At 40.2% G+C, this 25,519-nt stretch overlaps 1 protein-coding gene and 1 long non-coding RNA gene across 2 annotated transcripts in view; both read right to left on the reverse strand.

The window, feature by feature from the left end:
- The window catches only part of cdh13 (cadherin 13, H-cadherin (heart)), a 230,535-nt gene that overhangs the window by 55,762 nt on the left and 149,254 nt on the right, over positions 1-25,519 (reverse strand). The gene's annotated exons all lie outside the window — the stretch shown is intronic.
- Positions 8,744-16,890, reverse strand: LOC119198445 (uncharacterized). Its single transcript, XR_005114526.2, has 4 exons — positions 12,836-16,890; positions 12,529-12,580; positions 10,853-10,912; positions 8,744-9,587 (listed from the first exon to the last, which is right to left on the reverse strand). It is a non-coding gene; the product is annotated as an uncharacterized LOC119198445 (long non-coding RNA).

Here is a 25,519-nt window from a genome sequence, read left to right on the forward strand (position 1 = left end):
AGAAAAAAAAAAAAAACACAACACAGCCCCTCTTCATACCAGAAGAGCTTGCTGACAGCCTGCTGCACACCACCTCTACAGCCTTATGATTAATCACTCTGACGATAGTTAATTAACGTAGGACAGCAGCCACGTGAGACCCTTATCTGGGCCACTGCAACCTACACATTTATCTATTTCTCTCATCAGTCTCTTAAGTGTGGTTGGCGTTCACGCAGTGAAGAGAGCAAGAGACGTACGGGGGGAGGCAGGGGGGAGGCAGGGGGAGAGGAACACTTTCATACCGGTCTTCCTTAATTCAAAACATTGATACTGATACCTGCTGCATTGCCCTGAATCTAAAGTCCTCCGGTACATCTACTATAGAAACAATGTTTTGTTTGTTGCCATAAAAAAGCATCCACCATATATAATAAAGAGTGAAGAAAAATCTAAGATGTAAAATTAATGACAGATTAATCCTTTTCTAGGAGTAGGATAACTAGGGTTGTCTACTGTGACAGTGCCAAATGTCCCTGATATTAAAAAAGCAAATGTTGTGGATAACGAATAATAATTCTTTCTATGCATTTCTTTCAAAAGAGATTCAAGGATTTTAAGTGGCTATATTTACCAGTAGTGACAGCTGGTAGTGTGACCTGTTATTGAAAGTTTTCTTGTCATATTATCAGAGAGCATTGCAAAAGCTGCGGAAGGGCACTGTTTAAATTTAGCGTAACCCAAAACCTAACAAGTAAATAAAGAAAGGCCAAGCAGGAGTCTTTGTATTCCCAACATCATCTTCTGTGATTAATGGACACAGCAGTAATATATTTTGTACATAAAAAGCTACTGTTCGGAAGATTAAATATGTAAATCGGCAAGATCCAAAAGGAATTAAACATAATTTCAAGGATATAACAGAAGTGCAATTTTGTAATAATCATCCAGAAAGAGAACAGACAAGTTAATCATCATAAACTCGATTCCTTGCTGCTAAACTACCAAAAGCTACAAATCCTGCAGAGCGGATTCTCCTAGCTTTTCAGTAAGATGGAGTCACTGTCCAGTAATCAGTGCAGTGACACAAACAGAAGGCTTTGGAGATTTTTGCCAGTCACAGTGTACGATGTTCATAACAGAGATCACAAGACGTTGGCAGCAACAACACAAAGTCACATATTATATTTCAGCGCAATCATTTCAAAGCATGAACTGAGCTCGAAGCAACGAAGCTCACTCTTGAATAACCTCCTTCAGCACACATGGTCAAGAGGCTTGAAAACGCAAAACTCACTCCACTTTCAGCCGTGAGTTAGAAAAAGGACATCTTGGGGTCATTTTGCATCAATTTGCTCCAATTTCTCGCTCAGGTTGCATCGAGATGGTTCTCATTCGTGCACTATGCTTTGCCGTGTAAAGAGAGGATTTAAGTGAGAAATTGGTGAACTGCTCCTTTAAATATATGGGCCTTTGAAAATAAATGATCAGAAATGCAACTATCAGAAAGTACTCGTGGTTTAAATTCCAGTGCAACGTTTTAATCATCGAGTCCATATTTTCTCATGTTTTTTGGGAAAACATGGTTCTAAATGAAAACTGTTTTTATTGTTAAACAGTGTTTGTCACAGATAACACATACATACACATACTGACCTGACTGTTAACTTTGGCGACTCCGTGTTAACGCCCACTCAGAGTGCCAGGAACCTCGGCGTGACACTTGACTCCCAACTCTCCCTGACTGCCAACATCACAGCGACAACACGATCCTGTAGATACACGCTCTACAACATCAGGAGAACACGACCCCTTCTCACTCAGAAGGCGGCACAGGTACAGATTCAGGCTCTTGTCATCTCCCGACTTGACTACTGTAGCTCTCTCCTGGCAGGTCTCCCAGGTACCGCCATTTGACCACTGCAGCTCATCCAGAATGCAGCAGCTCGACTGGTCTTCAACCTTTTGAAATACTCCCACACCACACCACTTCTCCGTTCACTTCACTGGTTACCAGTGGCTGCCCGCATCCAGTTCAAAACATTGGTACTGACGTACCATGCTGTGAATGGATCGGGACCAGTTTACATCCAGGACATGGTGAAGCCCTACATCCCAACCCGCACACTCCGATCTGCATCTGCCAAGCGGCTTGTTCCTCCCTCACTGAGAGAAAAGCACTCGGCGAGATCGCGACTCTTTGCTGTCCTGGCTCCCAGATGGTGGAACGATCTCTCTGATGACATCAGGACTGCAGAGAGCCTCTACATCTTCCGTTGAAAACTCAAGACAAACCTTTTTAGACTCTACCTTGACTAAAACACTAGCAAACTGTAGCATTAACAAATGCTAGCACTTAAATTGTACTTATAATGGCACTTTTCTATAACATGTTTTGAAACTGCTTATTTGATGAAAATTGTACTTTCGTGTTAATTGTTCTTCTGAGTTTGTATCTCTATGTGGAAATGCAATTATTGTAAGTCGCTTTGGATAAAAGCGTCAGCTAAATGACTCCAAATACTGTAGAGAGAGATGATACAGTAGTACGCGGTGTTTGTTATGTTCCACGATTTCTGGAAGAATCTCCCATTTGTGCTGAAAAACCTGGCAAAAAATGTTTAAACATGTCATAATTTAATTTTTCCTATCTAAAAGAATGACTAGAGCTGTCTTCAGCTCTTCTTCAGGCAAATATTTTATGAAATATTTGAAATCTAATTGCATCATTAATGACATAAATCAAAGCATAGTTTACAGTGTTTTCCTCCAGTGGTTAATACTGCACCTCAACTAGATTGCATACCACCACAAGACACATAATCACACATTTAAACAAATGCCTTTAATTAGCCACCAGGATTCATTTTAATCTACTTTACTTGTACAACACAATGTACCTGACAAGTACACGTGTCTACCATGCCAGCTCTTCTCCATAGAGAAAATGATTAGTACACACAATTTACTTCAGAGAAACTCAGAGCACCAACTTGCATTCAAGTCCTAATTTTCCACCACAGCAGATTCTCAAAAACAGATGTTAAGTGTGCTATGCAGTTCTATAATTCTGTCTTTCCTCCCTCCTCGTTTCCTTTTCTGTTTGCACTCTTTAAACACAAGCTTTTCTTGGTTTGTTGGTCAGAATTCGTTATTTCATTCTGAAGACAGATGCCATCAAATTTCCTTTGACCATGGCAAAATCATGAATTCTTCACCAATTGTATGAACATGGTGCGGAAATGCTTACAAAGACTACGACCCAATGATTGAAACCAGTGATTTAGTTTAACCCTCCTATTACCTTCGGGGTCAATTTGACCCCATTCAATGTTTCAAACGTCTCTAAATAGATACCGAACATTTTTTTTTGCTTCAAATTTTATGTCTTTTCCTAATTTAACGGGGACAACTGGGTAAACATAAAATTAACATGATGATATGTTTTGAATGTCCTGTACACATGTTGTACGCATCTGTGTTGTTTGGGGTCAATTTGACCCGAGAGCGTTTTAGCTGTATAAAACTAATCAGGTCGTCCACAGGTCAGACACTAAATCTGCACCTGCAAACCCAAGCTATTTCCAAATACATAAACCTGGGAAAAAATATATAATTATAATCATTTTCTGGGTGTTTAATTCGCTGGGGTCAAATTGACCCCAATGGTAAAAGGTGTTAGTAAATTTAAAGGTAACAGGAGGGTTAAATCCATTGGCACCTTTACCAACGCTTAGTGTTGCCTCTGAGGGGATGTGGAGGACGACCTGTTTACTGAGACGGGGCAGCTTCCTGCCAGAATTCTCCATCTCCTCCAAACAATTCCTTAAAAATTGCCAACTCTGGAACCTCTGACATGTTAATCTCACATACAGTGTATATGTCTCCGCCCAAGAATCCAATTCGATCTCAATAGTATCCTGCAACAAACATTAAATAGACTGCAATAGAATGGCAACCTGTCGGGAGTATTTTCCTGCCTGAGGCCAAATGTTTGCTGGGATGGTTTTAAGTCCCTCAATACCCTGACAAGGATAAAGCTGGTGTGGAGAAGAGCTGGATGGATAGTTTCAGGAATTAAACAGCGTAGGAGGAATCATCCAGAATCACATGGCAAAAACCCATGTTTTCTTCATGTTGACCAAAAAATGTGAAATAAATTCAGATCTTTTCCCAATATGTTAATTTGTTCAATACAAGAATAAATGAAAAACTAATTGTTCCTCGTTATTTGGACAATATAACATTTGAGGTCATAAAAACTAAGCTCTAGAACTATAAACTAAGTTGTGAAACAGTCCCTCACTTCATCTATCGTACATCTCCGATCGATGGGATAAAATAACACCAGTACGGTGTTCATTTTAGGACATTCTCAGATCTCAGACTCAAGTGTCAGACCCAAACGAAAGGGCGTTAGGTCTCAGACCAAAAGTCCTCGGACTCCGGTGAAAGGGCTTCAGTCAGACAAAACCTCCGCCATTCTCAGACCAAACTCCGTCAAACCAAACGGAGTCATTCTTCCTCTGCGTTGCTCAAGCTAACGTTAGCAGTTTTATCACTAGCTTACGCACTGCCATTGGAACATAAAGAACAGCGTCGTAATGACAAGTAGACATTTGTACTTGCTAACTTAGTATTGTATTTATCTTTTATCTTTAAAGGCATAGTTTGAGGTCATTCTCTGTTGAAAAAGGGGTACATTTTCCCTTAAAATATCCACAGATTCACGGTTATTCATGAATGTGGTTTTTGATGATTATGGTTAAAGTGTATACAATACATTTTTTTGTGTGGATATACCAGAGATGGGGACTCGAGTTTGAGACTCGGACTCGAGTGCGACTCGAGTCGCACACACGCGTGACTTCCGACTCGACTCGGACTCGAGCTTTGGGACTCGTGAACAATGTTTCATTTTAGGAAAAATCTGATGAGCTCGCTATACCGCTCCCTCCGTTACCTGCCTACGTAACACGTACATCGACATCTATTGCTGGCTGCGCGCGCGGCCACACACGAGAAAGACAGCAGCCGCTGCTGGGTGGCGCTGACGGGGGGGGGGGCTGGGGCTGAGGGTCCGACCGACGGTTCGCTGACGTCGGGACGTATGCGTTTACTCTGCGATCTCCTTAAACTGTCTCTGCTCTGCTCACTGAAGCAAAACAATACGTGGACAAGAGCAGCGAGTGTTGTCACCTACTGCTGCTAACACACCCCGTCAGACCAGGCTTATTTATTTATATCCGTTAATGAACTTTTCTCCTCTTGTTACCCTGGTAACCGCTGTCATTAGAAGGTTGCGTCGATTCTTACTGTGAAAATCTACGTACTTCCGGTTTAGCGGCTACGCTTCGTATTTTCATTTTATGGGAAAAACCACAAAAAAACATTAAGTAAAGAGTAAAGGAGGAGTAAAACGTTGTTGGTATGTTTTTTTTTTTTTAGGGTAAAAGGGACGTTGATAAGAGATGGGGACTCGAGTTTGAGACTCGGACTCGAGTGCGACTCGAGTCGCACACACGCGTGACTTCAGACTCGACTCGGACTCGAGCTTTGGGACTCGTGAGCATCTCTGGGATATACAGAAGTGCTGATGCAAGCCTGCCGTTTCCAATCTGCATAAAAACTACAATGTTGTTGGTTCCGCTTACATATTTACTGCACAGACCTGAGAGTGACATCAATTTTCCCATCTACTCGCTGCAAAATAGCAAAAAAAGCAATTTCCCAAAATGTCAAACATACTCAAGCTGCACTAAATGCACATGTTTGCCCCCCTGCTCCGGCAGGGACAGACGCCACGCCACAGGTTGGGCAGCGTTGACCATATTCATCCTGCCTCATCAGGCCAATTAGGAGCTGCAGCACCAGTGTCCCTCAGCTCCCTGTGATGTGTGGGGCTGATTGGGGTCAAGGTCGGGTTCAAGGCTGCGGTGAGCAGAACGCACTAGCTGGGGCTAATCTGATCAGGCGCACTGTCGGACCACAGCCTAATTGCATCTTTTAGCGAGCGGTTTAGATGTATATTGGGGACTGAAATAGACCCCATATACTTAAACCATCATGCCCCCCCCCCCATGATGGTTTAAGTTCTAGAAGGACGCATCATTCAGGATCAACGTCGTTCTATTGATGATGTCACAGAAGGAAAGAAAACTATATCCATTTTTTTGAAGCTTTAATGTTTTTAGTTTGTTGATTTTAGTGTTTAGTTTTACATTTTAGTTTAGAATTTAACTTTGTAACTAAAAAAGAATCGTTTTTAGTAGGGCTCTCAAAATAAACGCAATAATCTATGCGATGATCAAATGTGTGTAGTTTTGTGTTTAAAATAACATTAATTTAACAAGTGTCTAAAATACACATTTGAGTACTAGAAGAAAAAAAAACATTCATTAAAAACAACATTCATTGATCGCCATTGATCAAGATTCATGAATTTGAGATTAGTTAATTTTTTAAATCTTTTTACAGCTCTATTTTTTTTTTTTTTTATATTAGAAACATATTTAGCTTTCTACGACTATAGCACTGGGGTTCGCTTCAAGTATAACAGTGATTATCAACCATAGGGCCGTGGCCCCCGATTTATGAAGGTAGATTAGTCTTTATTTTACAAACAAAAAAAAATGTTTTAAGAGAAAATTTCTTGCATTGCATGCAAAAATAAAGTAAGTAAAAATACATAAACTGCCACGCTCAAACTGTCTTGTTAGTTTGAACCAGATGTCAGTCATCAGGATAATCGCGTGTGCGTGTCGTACGCCAGAAAGCAGAAGAGTCGATCACCGAAACAAGGATTTTTTTTACAGTACAAAGGCAAATAAACTTAAAGGAAGAGCGTCTTTTTTCTGCACTGACGAGTTGGAGATAATCGCGACCTCATATGAGGAGGTGATGTGTGTATTTGTAGACTATAAAGCCCTCTGAGGCAAATTTGCAATACGGTGTTATACAAAATAAAATGAAATTAATCATAATCATGGCAAAAAATGACACCGCCCTCCTGCAAGGTCTACAAGCACAGTATCACACACAAGTTCACGTTAAATGCATTAAAGTATTGGTAAAATGTTTAGGCTCATTTTAAGTGCCTCATCATAATCAATCACATTATATTCCTTTAAATGGGCCTGCTGGCACGAGGCTTCATGGATGCATCATCATCCAATTAGAATAATGATCTCCACTCTTATAGAATAGGTAGATAAAATCCAGCCCAAAGAGTCTGATTCATAGTTATGAGGACATATGATACATAAGCTGATATAGTACATATGTATGTGTAGATGACTATATAGAGCTGGGAGTTTTATTACGTGGTGTGAATCTGTGTCTGGGCGAATCAGTATATATCTATTATTCATAATCAGACATTTGATCAATTGAAGCAGTGAAACGTCCAGAAGTTTATTAAGCAACAAACAAACCAGCAGAACTTTACAAAGAGCACGACATGCAGTGGCTTTCCAGATGTTCTCTGCATCGCAACATGTACAGTATGAGAGACAGTGGATGCTCGGCTGCAGTGTGTTCATCACGTAACGTTACGGCTCAAGGAAATTTTCCTGTAAATAAATGATTGCAGTCTTTGTCTTCAGCATCTATAGAGCTCGACCAGGACGTCATCGTGAAGTAAAAACGTTCAATGTGTGTTACTCCGGCCAATCGGGCGGGCCAGTGATGGGGGGAGGCGGGTGTTTCTGTGTTTTTGAGGTCCTAGTCAAGGTAGCTAGAGAAGTTCCAGGTTGTTGTTGTTGTTGTTGTTGTTGTGTGAACTGCGAGTAACGTGGCCGCAGCGGAGAGCGTATTAACAAATAAAAGCATCGCTGCCCCATCACCTATTCGTCTTTATGTGCCGAGTGAGCCACCACACCCTGACGTTACAATACATTGCTTTCATTTTTGTGACCGTTAATTTGCGTGTCTGTGTGTTTCTTTTAGTGCGACACTGTTTTGAGTAAAGTGCGATCGCCATCCTGTGCCTGCAATCATCAGAGCTATCAAAGGCCCATCTGGGAAGCTGGAGAGAGAGTGTGTGTGTGTGTGTGTGTGTGTGTGTGTGTGTGCAGTCTCAGATCCTTCAGTGGAGAGCCCAGGTGTTCCTGTTAAAGTGTTAATTAGATTATCACAGATCAAACCAGGGTGGCATTCGCAGGGGACCGGAGGTGGTCGGGGCGTCCCGCCGGGGCACCGGTTCCATCAACTCCTCGTCAGTCACCAACTAGGATGAATTAATCAATAACAGGACTCCTCTGAACTGCCTCGCAACCCAGTAAGGCAAGTATACCAATGACTGTTGTTGGTCTGAACTTACGTAAGTGCTTCTCATTGTGTTACTGAGCTACATGATCACCGTCATTCACTCGGTACCATTCACTCGGTTTTAACCAAACAGATTCATAGATATATATATATATGTTAAAATCTAAAGAGAAAATACAGTCTGTCCCATCTTACTGTTAATCAGTCACTCAACCGAAATGTCCTTTACTAACCATTATTAGCTTCTATTCTTTAATAAAGTACATTATGTTTTCCCATCTGCAGATCACATACCTGAAATCAATGTAATTCACTTTGAACTTCATATACTTTGGGTGTACAGTAACAACAACAGGAAGACAATCCCGTCCAAGTTCTTCATTGCCTGGTGCGCTGAGGTTTGCATGCAGAACTTAATCTATGGACATATTTTAAATGAGCCTGTTACAATACATGTCAAGAAATAACACAGGGAACGGGACACACCGGTACACACACACACACACACACACACACACACACACACACACACACACAGACGGGTTCTTCTATGCCGGTGGGGACTTATGCACAGAGGTGAAGCGTGGGGACCTCATTTTTTTTAACAGAATAATGGCATACTTTCAATCAAATCATTTTCCTTAATTTTTTTCAAACCCCAATATCACCTTAAATCTCAAAATTTCTCAAATTTATAGAGTTGAATATTTTTCTGGTTTCTCTATTCCGGTGGGGACCGTCCAATTATGTCATAATACAAAATCACACCAGGGGGCAGTGTTCAAAATGTGTCTCAAACAAGGTAAGGTACTCAATAAAGGGTACTTTTTAGAAACTCTAAGGCACTTAATACATATTTTGTCAATTCATGCTGAATATATACACCATTGAATGTTATAATTGTATAATGACTCATTATCATTGTATAATGACTCATTATCTATGTATATTAAACCCCACTCTATAATATTGTTTGATATATTGCATCTTTATTTTTTTTAAACTATGCAGTTTAAAGCATCATCATCAACTTTCAAATATTATATAAAGTTAACAATTACAGAACAGGGAGCAATAAGACTACTGTAAACAATGTCTGTAAACGTGCTGGCAGTCCACCAGGAATTTAATCTTCCATCTGATGAAAATGCGGCTTACCTTTTTTTTAATTTTTTTTAATTCAGTTTTTAATATATATTTTGACAACTCATCCCTTGATCGGCCAGTGACGATGTCGTGATGCATTTCTGACCACTGACCACCATTGATGTAGTCCATTAAGGTCCTTTCAACAGCTTCGATTTCCTCTTTGGTCCACTTCTTCTTTGTTTGTGGTGACCCTGAATAAAATGAGACAAAAATGTAATGCTGTTAAACAGCAACTACTGAGGCTATAATGACAATAGGTCATGACTGTACCACTACACACAGTATGACAACCTATAGTTGCAGTAAAGTGAAGTATTTGTAGTAAAGATTCCAGTAAGACAAGAAATAGAACTAGCATATATATTCTCAAAAATGATGTTCTAATATTCGCTTGAAGTTGATAGTTACAAACATTGAATGCTCCGAGCGAGCTGTGCTGTGTTAACATGGAACATTTCCTTGGCATGAAATGGCAAATGATCAAACTAGGGCCCTTTTTACTCGTACGTGATTCAACTAAGTCAATCATCAGGGACTCGGTTCCCCAAAGGTGGATCCGCGCTCAAACTGTCCCGTTAGTTTGAACCAAATGTCAGACATCAGGATAATCGCATGTGCGCGTCATACGTAAGAAAGCGAAAGGCCAAAACAAGGATTTTTTAACAGTACAACAACAAATAAACTTAAAAGAGGTGCGTCTTTTTTCTCCGCTCACGAGCAGGAGATGATGATGAACGCATACGAGGAGATAATGTGTATTTCAATCATTTCTGTTGGATGAATTGAACATAATGTACATCTTTTACGTTGTTCATTCTATAAGTCATCGCAGGATGTTTATCCCGGGGGAGAAGCCTCCTCCATCTCTAAAGGTGTCTTTTTTCAGATTTTTCATTGTTTGTGGGGTTTTTCCTGTGCCGATGTGAGGCTTTCTGGAAATAGGATGCCTTACGTGTAGACTGTCAAGCCCTCTGAGGCATATTTGTGATACTGTGCTATACAAAATTAAATGGACAATGTACTTATGGCAAAAACTGACACCGCCCCCCTGCGAGGTTTACAAGCCCAACAAAGTATCGCACAGCAGTTAACGTTAAGTGCAGGATTTTTGATGTGTTGCTATGGTGATTTATCCAAACCTGCTTCGGGGAACCGCAAAGCCTGATCTACGTCATCTCATCCTGAAAATTATCCAGCTAACTCAGTTAACCATGTACGAGGAACAGGGCCCAGTGCATGAAGCTGTTGTAACTTCTAGTCTATTTTATTAATGCAATATGAAGTCAGTACAGTAGCGTGCAACCCGCAAAGCAGACAATCGTGCCGCTGCTGTATTATTCATTTTCACATTTGAATATCTGTTTTTAACAACTATTCGTATATATATTTTTAATATAGAATATTTGTTGACAGCCCTAATAGATATGTTAGGTGAAAACCTGGAAAAAGAGATTACCTTTTTTGTGTGAGATTCACCAGACCTCTCCAGCCAGCAGCATCTTTTCATCGGAACTACCTTAAAACAAGCAAAATTTAGAATAAGAGACTTTAAATGTATTCATTAATGCAATGAAATAGTTTTGGCGCCCACAGAATGAACACACCTGATATTTTTTAAAAACTCAATTAGGGAATGTGATTGTAAATAAACGTACAGGCAAGGTAAAATGCATGCAAATTAGTCACTTGTCACTGAACTGTGTGTTTTCTTTAAAAGATAAATATTGTATTACTATTTTAGAAATTTCTATAATCCTCACATTTACTTAAACTATTACATTTGGCTTCATGTGGCAGCAGTGAATATCTTTTTCACCAACCAGCTGTCTGCAAACAAAAGGCATCTCTTATACCTCATATTTTAATTTAATACAATTCAATCAATGGGTTACATTTACCCATAGTACACCGTAGGCACCATTCCTAATGCCTCTGGGCCAGGTCCTCATTGTAAATGATAATTGATTCTTAACTAATTTTACCTGATTAAATAAAAAGTCAAATTACACACATCTTTGGACATTGGGGATAGCCTTTAACTCATCATTTTTTTAAATGTATTTATGATTCTTGTCCTGCAGTACTTTCTTTCATCTTTGTTTCATGCTAAATACCAACGTTTGGCAAAATAACCATAGCAACACAAGCTCGCCACTGCTCTGGAAAAAAGGAAGCTGTCTTCCTCATTAATGAAAGAGCGATATTATTTAGATTTACATTTTACAGGGAGAGTTCTCCGAAATCAAAGATCTGTTATGAGATCACTTCCTGTACGAGCGCTATCGATGCTGCCAACAAGCAATCATTAATCTACAGGAAGACCTTCGAGATCCGCAAATGGTGGACACATCACGCCGCAGCCGAGCGTTGACGTTCTCACACTGTTGCTCATACTGTACATTGTTTAACAGTTTTGCGATGCAGAGAACACAAGGAAAGCCGCTATGATATATCCGTATTATAATAAGTGATAATTTACAGTTGCTGTTCACATTGACCCAAGCGTTACATATCACTGCGCACGGGAGGGGGAGGGCAGATACGGCCGACTGTTCAGTGACAGCGCGGTTGTTACTCGGCGGGCTGAGCACACTCCGGCGGGAGGCCGCGCCGGACGGGCAGTCGGGCGCCACGACAGGCCAGATTTGGACCGCAAGTTTAACATATGTGAATTGGGCACTCATGGGCCACATAAACTGACGTTGCAGGCCTCGAGTTGGACACGTGTGCTCGAGACTCATGAAATGAGATACACAACGTTTGGTGGCTACAACTATTTAGTGCTGAAAGGCAGCTATTTACTTACCATTTATAATTTCGCTGGTAACCGCGTTATAAAGGCAATAAGGTACTTGAGGCAGTACTTTCTTAGTGTTTCGTACCTTATTGCTTAAATATTAAGTACCTAACTCGTCTATTACTGCTTGATCTGCTATCAACCCAGTGAATATTGTATTTAATAGAATCTAAATTGGTGGGAAACACTATATAAAATATATTTGACTTCAATTTTACCAAACTACCTGTAAAAATTAATTACTCTAGCATTGTATTCATTGTGACATTTCTTTTCTATGTGCACAGTCAAGCAGGTTAACAGCCATTTAAGAACCTTAAGATGACATAGCCTACCTGGTTAGTATGTTCACGGTCAAAGGCTCCTTCATTTCTCCGAAATCAGCATCTGCAAATATGTAAGCGGATGGAAATGTTATTATGGTGTATGATGAACAAATAACTTCAAAATGAGACATTAAAAAAGAATGTATGTATTTTGCATTTGAAATCCCCATATACTTGTTATATGACCTAAACCTTAACATCATGATCAATTTGGGATTAAAAAAAAGATCTAAAGAACCCTAGTTTAGTGTAATATTCCTTTGACTTTCTACAAACACCAATGTACAATCATCTCCTTGTGTCTCCCCTCTCTCACCTGTGCACTTCGAGCTGTCACTACTGGATGGCAAACATGCTCCATCCTCCTAAAAGCACAAGGGACACATTCAGCCAAAGCTATACATCCAACTCATTACAGTACTCTTTTTTTTTTTTTTTTATGAAATGAATTAAGTTTCTCGGAATGCATTATAGTAACAACATCTACTTCTGTTCTTAACGACAAACATTATATTATCTATCTCAATACCTATGACAATCTGAATTAAAATGCCTATTTATACATGGGTAGATATTACAATCACTCTTTGGGCAAATGGAAAACTGCTTATTAAGTGTTATAGGCCCAAAAGCCACCGTAAGGATACTTAAAATGGTTAAAGGGAAATTAGTTATAATCCAGGTCTTAACACAGATTAAGTATTACACTCCCTTTGATGAGCATAATATTCACATTATGTGTGAAAAGATATTGATAAAACATGAATATATTTATAAAGTATATAATAAATAACTAATTAGCTGTCCAGCATTCTATTTCACAACGCGTGCACATGCTGCTGCTTGCACATGCTTGCTTATTGTTAGCTAACATTAGCTGTCCATTTAAGTTGAGTTTAACACATTGCAACAGCTCATTTTATATGGCAGTACATATGAAAATAGTATCAAAGTAAACTTAACAGCACTATTTGTGGTGCTAGTTGCACATGCTTGCTTATTGTTAGCTAACATTAGCTTCCCATCTAAGTTGAGTTTAGCACATTGCAACAGCTCATTTTATATGGCAGTACATATATTAATAGTATCAAAGTAAACGTAAAAAGCACTGTTTTACATTAGAAGCTAGTCCAATAATTAAAAACTCACCATTTCTATCCAGCTTCTGCAGCCAGCACTGTCACGTTGTCTGCTGCTCGGCAGTCTGAGGGAAATGGACGGTAGCAGGTGCTTGGTGGGGGCGTGGCCAGACCGAGGACCCCACGTGGATGGTAACAGTTCGGTTTTGTGTAAAGAAACGAAACTTAAGGTTCTTAACACAAAACCTGACATTGACTGTCCCCACCGTACCCTCGCCCATCCCCCCACTCCTTCAGTCACCATTAGCTTGAGGGAGCATTGGGGCTCAGCCTGTTCTGCTGGGCCTTGTTAATAACGTAGAAGGGTAATAGTAATTACTAAAACCGAAGGATTACATAAAATACCTGGTGAAGTTGAGACGTTATTACTCAACTAGAATTAAGTATACATTTTAATATGTATTTTATTTAATTTCTAATAAAACTGGAAGCATTTTTGAACAATTAAAAATGTAGACAAACATTGATATTTTAAGAATAAAAACTACAACTACTACATTTACAAGCCCTTGTATTCAGAACAAGTATTTATATGTGCAGACATAAATTATGAATTTAGAATGGGAAATAGCATTTAAAAGTGTAGTACTCACACAAGAATACACAAAACGTTCTTTTAGGCGCTAATGATCATATTTCCGGTTTAAGAATAAAGAGTGGGGAGGGGCTGACAATTTTTACAGTCTTCTATGTAGTCTTTAATCAAGGTTTTACGGTAACTCACGCACTGTTCATACCGGCATTATGCCGTAAAAACTGACGTTGCTCTTCGGCAGGCTGCAGCATTTATTTTTACAAGTCATGTAGCGCCCAGCGGTCGGAGCTGCCCTAACTGAAGTGAGTTGTGTACAAGGTACACAGAACTGTGAAGCGCCAGAATCACTGATTGGAGAAGTCAAAGAAAGGGATAGAGCCACCATCCAGGTGCGACTGGGCTCGTGGCAGCAGGTAGATGATGGCGTCATCCACTCCCACATAAGGCAATGCAAATTGCAGAGGGCCCGGTGATGATTTTATCTGGGCTTGAAGGTGGGTCAAGAGCAGCCTCTCCAGCACCTTCATCACATGGGATGTGAGGGCAACTAGTCAGTGGTCATTGAGGCCACGGTGTCTTCTACAGCATCGGGACTGCCTGCTGCTTTAGGCTCAGAATAAGGAGATGTTGGTGGGCTTTAGACAGCTGGATGGCGCAGGTCTTCAGCACCCTGGGGCTGATACCATCAGGAGGCCTTATGTTGCTTCACAAGAGGTTTCAGTATGTACTCTAACTGCCTCACCACATACACCCTTGACCCAATCCCATTTACTCTTCTTCAGACTGAATTTCTTCTCACCATCCCCATCTCTGGTTTCAGGGTGTATTCCAAAAGCTTTCTAGACTGCCAAAGTCAGCCCCCTTTGATGTTGACAACTTCAACCAATTGTCTTCGTATCTGCGCCTATCAGACCCCAACTCAACTGAGACAGCCTGTCTCATATCGAAAGATTTGTCTTACTTATTGCAGTGTTATCTATATACTTTTGTCAAATAGTTTATATCGTTGGCAAGTTATCCATATATATGGGCTTTGGGGGAGGACAACCAAACACCAAATATTCTAGCACCGTTGATTCAATGTAGACATTAATGACACTTTATCGTGCTGCATAATATGTCATGCCATAGCAGGGTAGGAAATTCACATAATATTTAGGCCCCATTCAAGGGCGTAACCATGTATATTGGGGGGGTTAGATTGGTATTTTCTCAATATTTCCTAAAGAATGCATTGTTACGCACTTGCCCCCACTAACTGAAAAGCAGGGTTGTTTTATCAAAAAATTGGCGGCATTTTTTCATTAAACTAGTGAAATAACATAATACCTTTGTTAAAACGATTAAATATACTTATTTGGACTATATTTGGATGTATATGTAATTGCCATAAAATGGCAGTAATGAGACTATTAGGCAGTAGTTTACAAATCTAAAGGGTTTTTCTTAAGATTCTTTGAATCAAAACAGAAAACATTAATCAGACTCATTCAATTTTCTTTTTATTTCTTTTATCGTTTCTCGTGTTAAGAGATGTCAAACAGCTTGACTATTTTGCAGAACGCTGTCTTCTAGATCAGATTCACAGCAACCAAAGTTGGCTCTCGTTTATTGAGATGATTACGCCATGCTTCTGTAAAAACAAAACTAATTTAAACCTTGAAACCCTCAATCAACTACAGTCTCAACTAATTGTGTTTTATCCAAATACACGATTGGCTGTTAACCACAAGATGTCAGTAACCTTTGAGGAGAGTAGGGATTGGTATCGGGGGGGTTTTCGGTGCTAAACCGGTGCATTTAAAATTATTTCTGATTAAGCAAAAGAGCATATTGTTTATCCACCATGTGATAGAATTTATTATTATTTCTATGTTTAGTTAACGCTATGCTGTGTAAAATAAAGACGAAAAGAATCAAACGATCTGCCGTCATTTGCGTGAAGAAATGGAGTCACGTGTCTGCAGCTCAATGTGGCTTAATGGCGAACAGCACCGAAGGAACGTCGTTACACCCTCTGTTTAATACTTCAGTGGGGGGCTGTCCGACGGGAGGGGTGCGGTAGTTGCGGACTCACGCTCTGTGTCCGCTGGAGAGCGCAGCTCTCCTGTGTATGCGCACGTGTCTGTGTGTGCGCGCAATAGTGTGCCTGCATCCGTCTGGGCGATAGTGCCGCGTGCTGAAAGAGGGAGGGAAATACTGACTTAAATAAATAGAATAGAAGGGTGATGGCTAGCTTGCCACACGGTAGGCTATCGTTTGCTGCTGAGAGGACGGTGTCATCAGAGTGTGTAAATACATTTTTTCAATCGGCTCAGGAACCGAAACTAAGCACCGAAATCTGCGTTGCATTTCAGTACGGTAGGTACCGCGTAGGAACCGGTGCTATATTAGTACCGGTTCTCGGTACCCAACCCTATAGGAGAGTGGAAACATTTCTCACTGACAGCAGTCTGTGAACCGTTAACTAAGGGTAGGTAGCAAGCCTCATTAGTTGGAATGCATTGATGCATACATAAAAATGGAACTTGCTTTTCACGACCACACCTGGGACATAACCTTATGTGGAGGCAGGACGGTTAGATATTTCAAACATGGGAGAGCGATAAGTGATAGCTAGCTAAACTGCTAACGAGGCTACTCCTCGTCTGCTGGAGACTTAAACCGGGGTCGAGACGTTGTTCCTTCGGTGTTGTTATTGAGCTACAGACACGTGAGTTTATTTTCTTACGTGAATGACAGAAGATCATTTTATTCTTTTCGTTTGGTCTTTATTTTACGCAACAAAGCGTCAACTTAATATACTATTAATAACCTTTTTCGCGGACCGCAAGATGGTCCGTCAGTTAATAAGCACGTTGAAAGTTGCGGGCGGACCGGCCGGGTTTAGGGGCAGAGGGGTTCCGCTGGTGGGCGAAACCGCGCACTGAGGAGTGAATAATTGTAATCGTGATGGGGGCTGTAGTATTTGTGAGTGTCCACTGACATTTAATTGTCCAAGTAAAACACGTAGTACTAATATTAGTCATTGGCGCTGTATCCGTCCATCTTTATTATTTCACAAAACCGCGCACCTCTGTGACATCATCAACACATGATGGTTAACTTAACCGGAAGTATCCAGGGGCGTTTTATTTGTTTGAGCATGTGTCCCTATGTTTTAGCATTGCCTCTCTGAACATCACCATGTTTACATCATCCGAACGGCAGGTTCACATGATCTGAATTATTATTGTCTATTGTAATGGACTGACATGTTCTGTGAGCGAGATTACACATTAAGACTTTGTACTTGATGGAATTATTTCCCCTTACACCTACACAATCAGTATTTTTACTTAAGTTAAAAGCTTGAGTTGATACTTCAACAGAAGTATCTATACTTCTACTTGAGTAATGAATGTGAATACTTTTGAAACCTCAATGTTGTATCACCCACTATGTTGCTTGGTTGCCTGGTGACGAAAGGACACGTATTTCTTGTTGTTTTTGCTCCACTTGATAAAGTCAGCAGAAGAATTCCCCGGTAGACAACGACATTGGTTGTTGCTAAATTTGAGGGCCTTTTTCTTTTGGACCTGAGATGGTGACGAAGACTGGATTTGCTCTCTGCAAACTCACAGGTCTGATCAAGAAGTGCTCCTTTTTTCTTTTTAAGAACGTTTGATCCTTCCCGCACACGGAACAACAGTCAAGGCGAGACTCAAAAACATTCAATGGCATTTTTGGCCCCTTTCGTAGTGATATTTGGGGCAAAATGATATTTCTTATGGGCAATTTTTCCCTTTGCCCTCATGTAATTCCGATGCAAAATAGCTCACACTGCAGGCCTTGGTTGATTCCAGGCTAAGGCATCCTACAGTAAAATATGTTTTATATTGATACTATAGCCTAAAAATAACACAGGAAAGCACTTGGGTAAATATACAAGAACACCACCCTAACCATTTTTGATGTTTTAGTTGCATTATTGGGGTGTTATAGATTTTAAATAGTTTACATATATAACAATCAAATCATGACCGTGCTGTGTCGTAGCCTATGTCACAATGTTCATTCTCATGCTCCTCCAAAAGTGTAGCAAACTGTCTGTGATTCAATGGTTGTGCCCTGATGAAGTTAAATATTTTAGTGACAACATCAATGACATGGTTAATTTTTGACTTGCAACACAGGCTGATGTATTATGTCACAACCTGGCTCTTTGGGCCATGACAAGATTGGAGTTGTACTGCTTTAAAGAGTTTTAACATCTTCTTTATTTAACATAAGCCAACGAAAAAAAGGTACACGACCACACCACCGGACGTCTGCTGGAGAGAGAAGAGAGAATGAACACTGGGTCTTTTAATCTCAGGGAACCGGGCCCAGGTGCCTTCAATCACCAAACCCAGCCCACAAAATCCCACTGGAAAGCTGCTGCCTCCACAGCAGGGGTCACCACATTTATAAAATGCAAAAATATTGACAGGACTTGGACAGGCCTCTGTTGTGACACCTGCAAATTGGTCCCATTTCAGACCCAGCATGTTTGTGCATGCATCTACCTCCGTGAATAAATCGCTCCCTGTCGTTATCACTTTCATTGAGCGCAGTGCTGCCAGCTCCTCAGTGAGCTCTCGTCCAAAGCCAAGGAGAAGAATAAAAGCACTGCAGCTTTAGTCCATGCATGAGGTAAAATTAGACAAAAATATTTACTTTGTAATTTCCAATCAACCTCTCACGGGCCGGTCACGGACAGCCAAAGGGCCGGATGTGGCCCGCGAGCCATACAATTCCTACCCCTGCTCTATGCAATCCCTCAGCAAGTCAACAACTTGTCATTTATAGTTCACGCAAATATTAACCTAATTAATTTGATATAGAAAGTGTACACATTAAATCGTCATCCATCAAAGCATCTTGCTATATTGATTTAAAGTAAAATGTCTTTTGTACTCCTATTTTGTCTATGTATACAACTCTATACTTGCTTGTCTATTATCATCCATAGCGTTGTGATTGAACAGTGGGCACTGTTTATTAAGACAAGTTATCTGAAAATAAAAGACCTTATTGATCTCTGCAATAATTCATGTTACACTATTCATATGATGAATGAAATCAAATATAGACTATTATTACGATTGTCAATAATATCAATGATGACATACTAATAACAACATATCCTTAAAATAGTATAAAATAAACAGGCAAGAGTTTACATAAAGGCTAGTCTAACATTTTATACATTTGAAATAACCTTATAATTGTTTTAATGAAATTGATTTTTATTTAATTGAATAATTTGATCAATATCAGTATTAATATTATGTATGTATGAATTTTTTGGTTTATTTATTTGTATACTTTTTATGAAATAAAGCATTTTATTTGTGGTCTGTTTTACCACCATCAAACAGACAGCATTGAAAGTGTATGTTGCGAAAATACCACTTTTGAACCGATAGGGGGCGGTAGTGAGTGGAAAAACAGCGACGCACACTTCAAGAACAGCCAACCTCATGGGGACTGCAGTACCCGTGTGCATCCACTAGGGGCGCATTCAGAAACACACTCACACAGTTTTGTCATGAAATTGATGTTCCAGGGGACCTCAGAAAAAATCATTGGGGGTGTATCTAGACACCATTTTGGAGCTTGTGGGAGGGGTTTGCCCGTGGGGACCTCACTTTAGGTCCCCACGGGGACACAAGTCCCCACCGGTCTGTGTGCAATCAGGTATAGGTCCCCACCGGCATAGAAGAACAAGAGCACACACACACACACACACACACACACACACACACACACACACACACACACACAGCCACAGGGTTTATCTCAGTGGGTTGCCTGCTCCTCTATCTGAGTCCAGAAACATTTCACAGACAAAGCCAGTTGAGTGTTGCCACACAGCCATGTGGGATGGAGAACCAGGAACATGAAGAAACAAACGTAAAACACAATCAATTCCACATCAAGTAGCAGCTACTGATGTGGAATTGTCTTCGCAGCACTACAGGGAATGACAACAGATGTTTGCTAAAATGTTTTTCCTTATTCACCAACTTTGAAAAATGTTGGAAAAAGGCTGTGGAGAGAAACTCGATGATAAAACCTTTGTCTTGACACAGCGATAAACGCAGTTTTAGCTATAAAGGTGTTTACTTTGCAAAATATTGACCTCAATATCTAAAGGGCAATTCAAACTACACTGATTCTTTTATCCACGTTTCTACCTTGCACACTTGACGCATTCTTCATTGACAGCCAATCGAATATTGTACCTACTAATTGTTGTGAAAAACAAGATGCTTAGTTTTTGGCTTTGATGGAGGATGTGTGAAAAATAAAAAAGATTGAAAAAATTAATCCATAAAGCCACTTGAAAATTCAAATCTACACACAAGATCAACCAATCCGACCATTCCACTCATCTCTTTTTTTAAAGAATTGAAGTAAGAGTTGACTGATAGGTCTGATGACACGCTGAAACTATATGCTTACAGACTGTAGCCATCTTTAATTCAGCATCTGAGCTGGAGTCCATCCCAGCCAACACCGGTGGAGAGGCAGGGCAGACACATCGGTTGCCAGTCAAATGCAGGGCTTCCACGGTGTAGAACACCAATAACACTCACACCACACACCTACAGGCAATTTAGAGTGACCAATTAACCTGAGCCCCATTGTCTTTGGACTGTGTGAGGAAGCCACACGGAATCTTCATTTTTAATGAATTAATAATCTAAGAAAAGCAGCCATTGTATTGGCTTTGTATGATTTGCCACTGTTCAGTGCATCACCACCTGAATTCATCAACAATAAACCTCAAATTTTATCAAAATAGATGTTATTGTCACAATGTTATTCACATTTGTTGTAATAGATATATTATGTCTATAAATGCTTCCCAAACCCTCATGCAGATGTTTCACACAACACTGTAGCCAATTATTTTGTAACTCCGTCAAAAAAAGGGAGAAACTCTTAATCTAGGGAGCTTGTTGTTTGCTTTTGGTCTTCTCCTCACTACTGAAGCATTCTTTCATCAAGGAAAAAGGTATACAGTGGAAAGACCACACACTGAGAGCTTGAGTCTGTTTCACCACGTATCTCCAAGGAGGCTGTTTTCAATAGGGAAAAGACAAGCACACTGGCAAAGAGTCTATTTATACACAAATACAAACACAATATACAGTATATCTAAATAGGACAGGGTAAAAAAATAAATATATATATATACTGTATATATATATATATATATATATATATATATATATTTTTAAATACATGATATTAAATACATGAAAATGAGTACACACAATGGTGGTAGCATTTGATTCATGTAGTAAGTGCACAACTTTTAGACAAAGATTTTTTGTTTGATCAGTGACAGGACTGGCTCCTAAATACCTCCTCATATTCCCATATTCCATATGTCCTCTAATCCTCCTTCTCTTCACGAGACAAAAATGTACTGATGTCACTTTGTGAAACGGGTGTTACACTTTTAATTAATTATTTCAGTTAGGACATTCTTTATTCATTTTTAGAATGTGAAACATTAAAACTGGTATATACACAAAATTTAAAATACAATTTTTACACAAAATACTAATTGATTTGGTTACTGAATTGACCCTTTGGAATAACGTTTTTCTGGCAGTTCTTTGGTGTTATCGCGTCGCAATGCTTAAATCAATTCCATGTACTTAAACGTCATCTAGTTTATTAAAAATACCACAATGTCATAGTCCTTTTTGATGACATTTAATACGACGTTAGCAGTGACAAGCCCACTCTTTTCTAACAAAGTCTTTGGAGCTAATGATCCCCTCCATAGTGAAAACATTATTTGCCCTGTCTCGCTCATATGAAATGTCCTCATCTCTCAGTGGACGGATACGTTGTCACTGTGGCACTTGGGGGAGGAAATGGAGTGATTCGTCCCCAGCTCCTGCTGCAACGGGGACAGCTTGCTTATAATTGCTGTGAAATGTCACCCCAGTTGATTACCATTGATTTGCACAACTGCAAAGGGAACACAAATAAAAAGTACAGTTGACGAGTGCATATTTAGTGAGGCTCATGCATACCAATGAAGGCTTCTAATTCCGCTCTATTTACTCAGGTAAACACATGCAAATTTATGGTCCAAGTCAGTGAAAGCATACGAAGTTTTACTAATGAATGACACACTGATACTGATGTCATTCTTCCAGTTAAGTGATCAATTTGGATCTATATATGTTTAGTTCTTCCAGGTCATTACATTTTCACAATCTACAATGACTTAACGTGTAGTTGGCCAATCAGTGAGTTATAAGGTTTAAACGAGACACCTAGAAAGCCCTGGGTTGACTTGCAAAGTGTGTGCCACTTACAGAATACCGAATGTAAAAAGAAACAGGTCATGAAGGTAAATTATGCTCTGAGCACCGCATGGATCTCCCCTAAGATGACTATCGTCATTCAAATTAAAGGTGTCTCCGGGATTTTAAGGTTTCTTTTGGTTGCAGTGAACAACTCATTAACATTTGGTTGAAAATAATTAGACTTGAATAATAATGTAGATTTTTAATTCCACATAGAAGACTACTAATCTCCTGCCAAGCAGTCACTGTGGTTATAAAACAAATAAAGGATGAGCCGAGTGAGTGGTTTCAAATCGTGTAGCTATAAAAAATGGAGCTCAACTTTGCCAGTGTTTGCACTGAGACTTCTCTGTCCCAGCTGTGTGGCACTAGGACGATCCAACAGCTACTTTATTTTCAAACATTTGAAGTTGGGACACATCCTGCGTGGCCCGCGGTGCAAAAAGACACAAACAACGTTTGACTGCCAGAAGCACACACGTGGTTTTGGTCATGCCTAGAATTTGACCATGTGTATTTAACACCCTATCGGCAACATGATGAGATACACACATAATCGATGTTATGGTGCTTAGTAGTTTCAGGGATCTAATAATGATGGACACACACACACTTTAAGCTGTAATTTGACACACAGAGCCCCGGTGTGCCGTCCGTTCCTTTGATAATTTAGTCCCTTTAAGCACAACGTTGTCTTCCAACGAGTTGTTGACATGCCATGCCTTATTTTAACATGCTCCTGTTTGGATTAAATATGTAAATCTGCCTGACTTTGGCGAGTCCATCAGCATCTGCTGGGTGCCAGGTATGGAATACAGATGTGGGCAGATGGGTAGTTAGGAAGGCTCCTCACGTCTGCCTACTAAGAAGCAGCACAACGACTCGGCCGCTCCGGCACCGCCATTCTTCAACTGGATTGATTCTCACCAACCACTGGCGATCTGGCTCATCAATATTCAGAATCGCGCTTCTCTAAATTAGCTCCAGCCTCGGGATTTTAACCCTGTAAGTGGAGTGCTGTGATTATAATCAAGAGGCAGCAGTTCCGAAACTTTTTCTGTCAAGCTCCCCCTATGATATAACAAGAACAAGTGGGTCATAGCTTTTTTTTTTATTGCACTTTGAGGGGCTGGTGGGTTTTAGTTAGCGGTTAATCCCACGCTTCCCTGTAAAGGTGCATCAGATCTGGTCCCGCGGTCCGGGCAGAGCCGGTGGTGTTTTGAGAAGGTAAAATAGTCTTCATGTGGGGAACCTCTCCTCCACGCCCCCAACCCCTCTCTTCCTTTCGCTCCGCAGACTGACGGATCGAACGGTTGCCTGGGGGCCGCTCCGTGTCGTACGTCAGCCAAACCGTTCGACAAAAGTTTCGATGACTTTGACGACATCTTCATCTAAATGATAAATAATGCCCCCCTCCTGTAGTGCAGAGGAAGTGTGAAATAAGAACTTTGTAATGAGTTCAGGTTCGAAGCACACAATGGAGCTTGTCTGTTTTGTAATTAGAGCTGTTGCAGCCAACATCACATCCTGCCGAAGGCTTAATTTACCCATTGAGTTTCTAAGACAGTAGCCAAATTGTTTGGCATTGTTTCACTTGTATAAAGATCAATGGCAATCTTGTGTGGCATGACTTCAGTTAATTGTAATAGTTGTAATTAATAACTTTGTAATGGGTTTTTTACCAAAAACAAATATCCCTTATTTTTCTGATTTCACCATCGCCCTTCAAAGTGCCAATGTCCCGATTCCATGTGGTACTTGGCCAACTGTGGCTCAGTGGTAGAGAAGCTCGTCCAACTATCGGAGGAGACCATGTAGATGTGCCCTTGGGCAAGCCAATCAAATCCAAACTCTTAACCCCAAATGACTCATGCAGATGTGCCTAGCTGCAATGTTCCTTGTTTGCATTTATGATCAATGTGTGAATGTGTGAGAATGTGGGAATAATTACAGTAGTAGTGTTAAAGCCAGAGAAAAGGATCATTTCAAGTACAGTTTACTGCAAATGTTGCAAAGAAAATAAATGTCTCTTATTAACCACATTTCCCTTGAAACTTGGCCTTGGTCTGCATTGTTACAGGAGAACTGTTGGGTATTTTTGTTGATTCTGGGTTATTCAAGTAATAATGCACGAGAGGCTGTAATTTATAATCCAATAATGTGCCGTTCGCCAGCGAGCTAAAAGCTAGAATATCAACTAACGCTCGCCCAAAATACAACCTGTTACTTTCAGTGTGCAGAGGTATGCAACGCTCAGGTCAATGTGAACAGCAACTATACATTATCGCTCAATAATGCACCTCCCGTGACCCGCTCTCAACCAATCAGAACGCTGGCTTTCATTAACCCGTGTTAGAATTAGGCTCAGGCAGTGGGGGCATGAACCTGCTTCTTACCTCAGACAAGAGTCGAGTCCCTCCACAGTTTTGCAGCTTACTTATGCTGCACTGAGAGCTCAGTATTGGTTGATAATTACTCACATGGCAGCTACATGTGTATTATATAGTTCAGATGAAAAACGTTGTAAGTTTCTTTCTTTCTCTTTGAGGGATTTATATCAAAGTCAAATTGGCCAACGCATCATCCACAAAGAGTATGTAAGCTTTTGAATTGGATCTGTTCAAATCTCCATAATCCCTGACACCAAAATTAAACTGCACTGTTTGATCGTCGAAGACGCGCTCCCTTCAAGCCTCTCCTCCCACTTCAGTAAAACAGACAGGAAAGAAGAAAAAGACGCCACTGTGCTAGAGTAAAGCCGAGTGGTTTTACTGTCACAGACCAGACACTTTGAAGCGAAGTGCGGAAATGTCTATGCTTCCCCCTTTTGTATGTTTAACAGCATTGGCAATAAGGGATCTGTTTTTGTCACACAATCTCTTCTCCACACGTCAAGAAGTAAGTACAATATTATAAGCAACGGTGTGATAACTGTTTATAATACATTATTAAAGGGTGAAGAAAAC

Source organism: Pungitius pungitius, chromosome 6 (genome assembly GCF_949316345.1).
Source record: "Pungitius pungitius chromosome 6, fPunPun2.1, whole genome shotgun sequence".
Taxonomy (NCBI): Eukaryota; Metazoa; Chordata; class Actinopteri; order Perciformes; family Gasterosteidae; genus Pungitius; species Pungitius pungitius.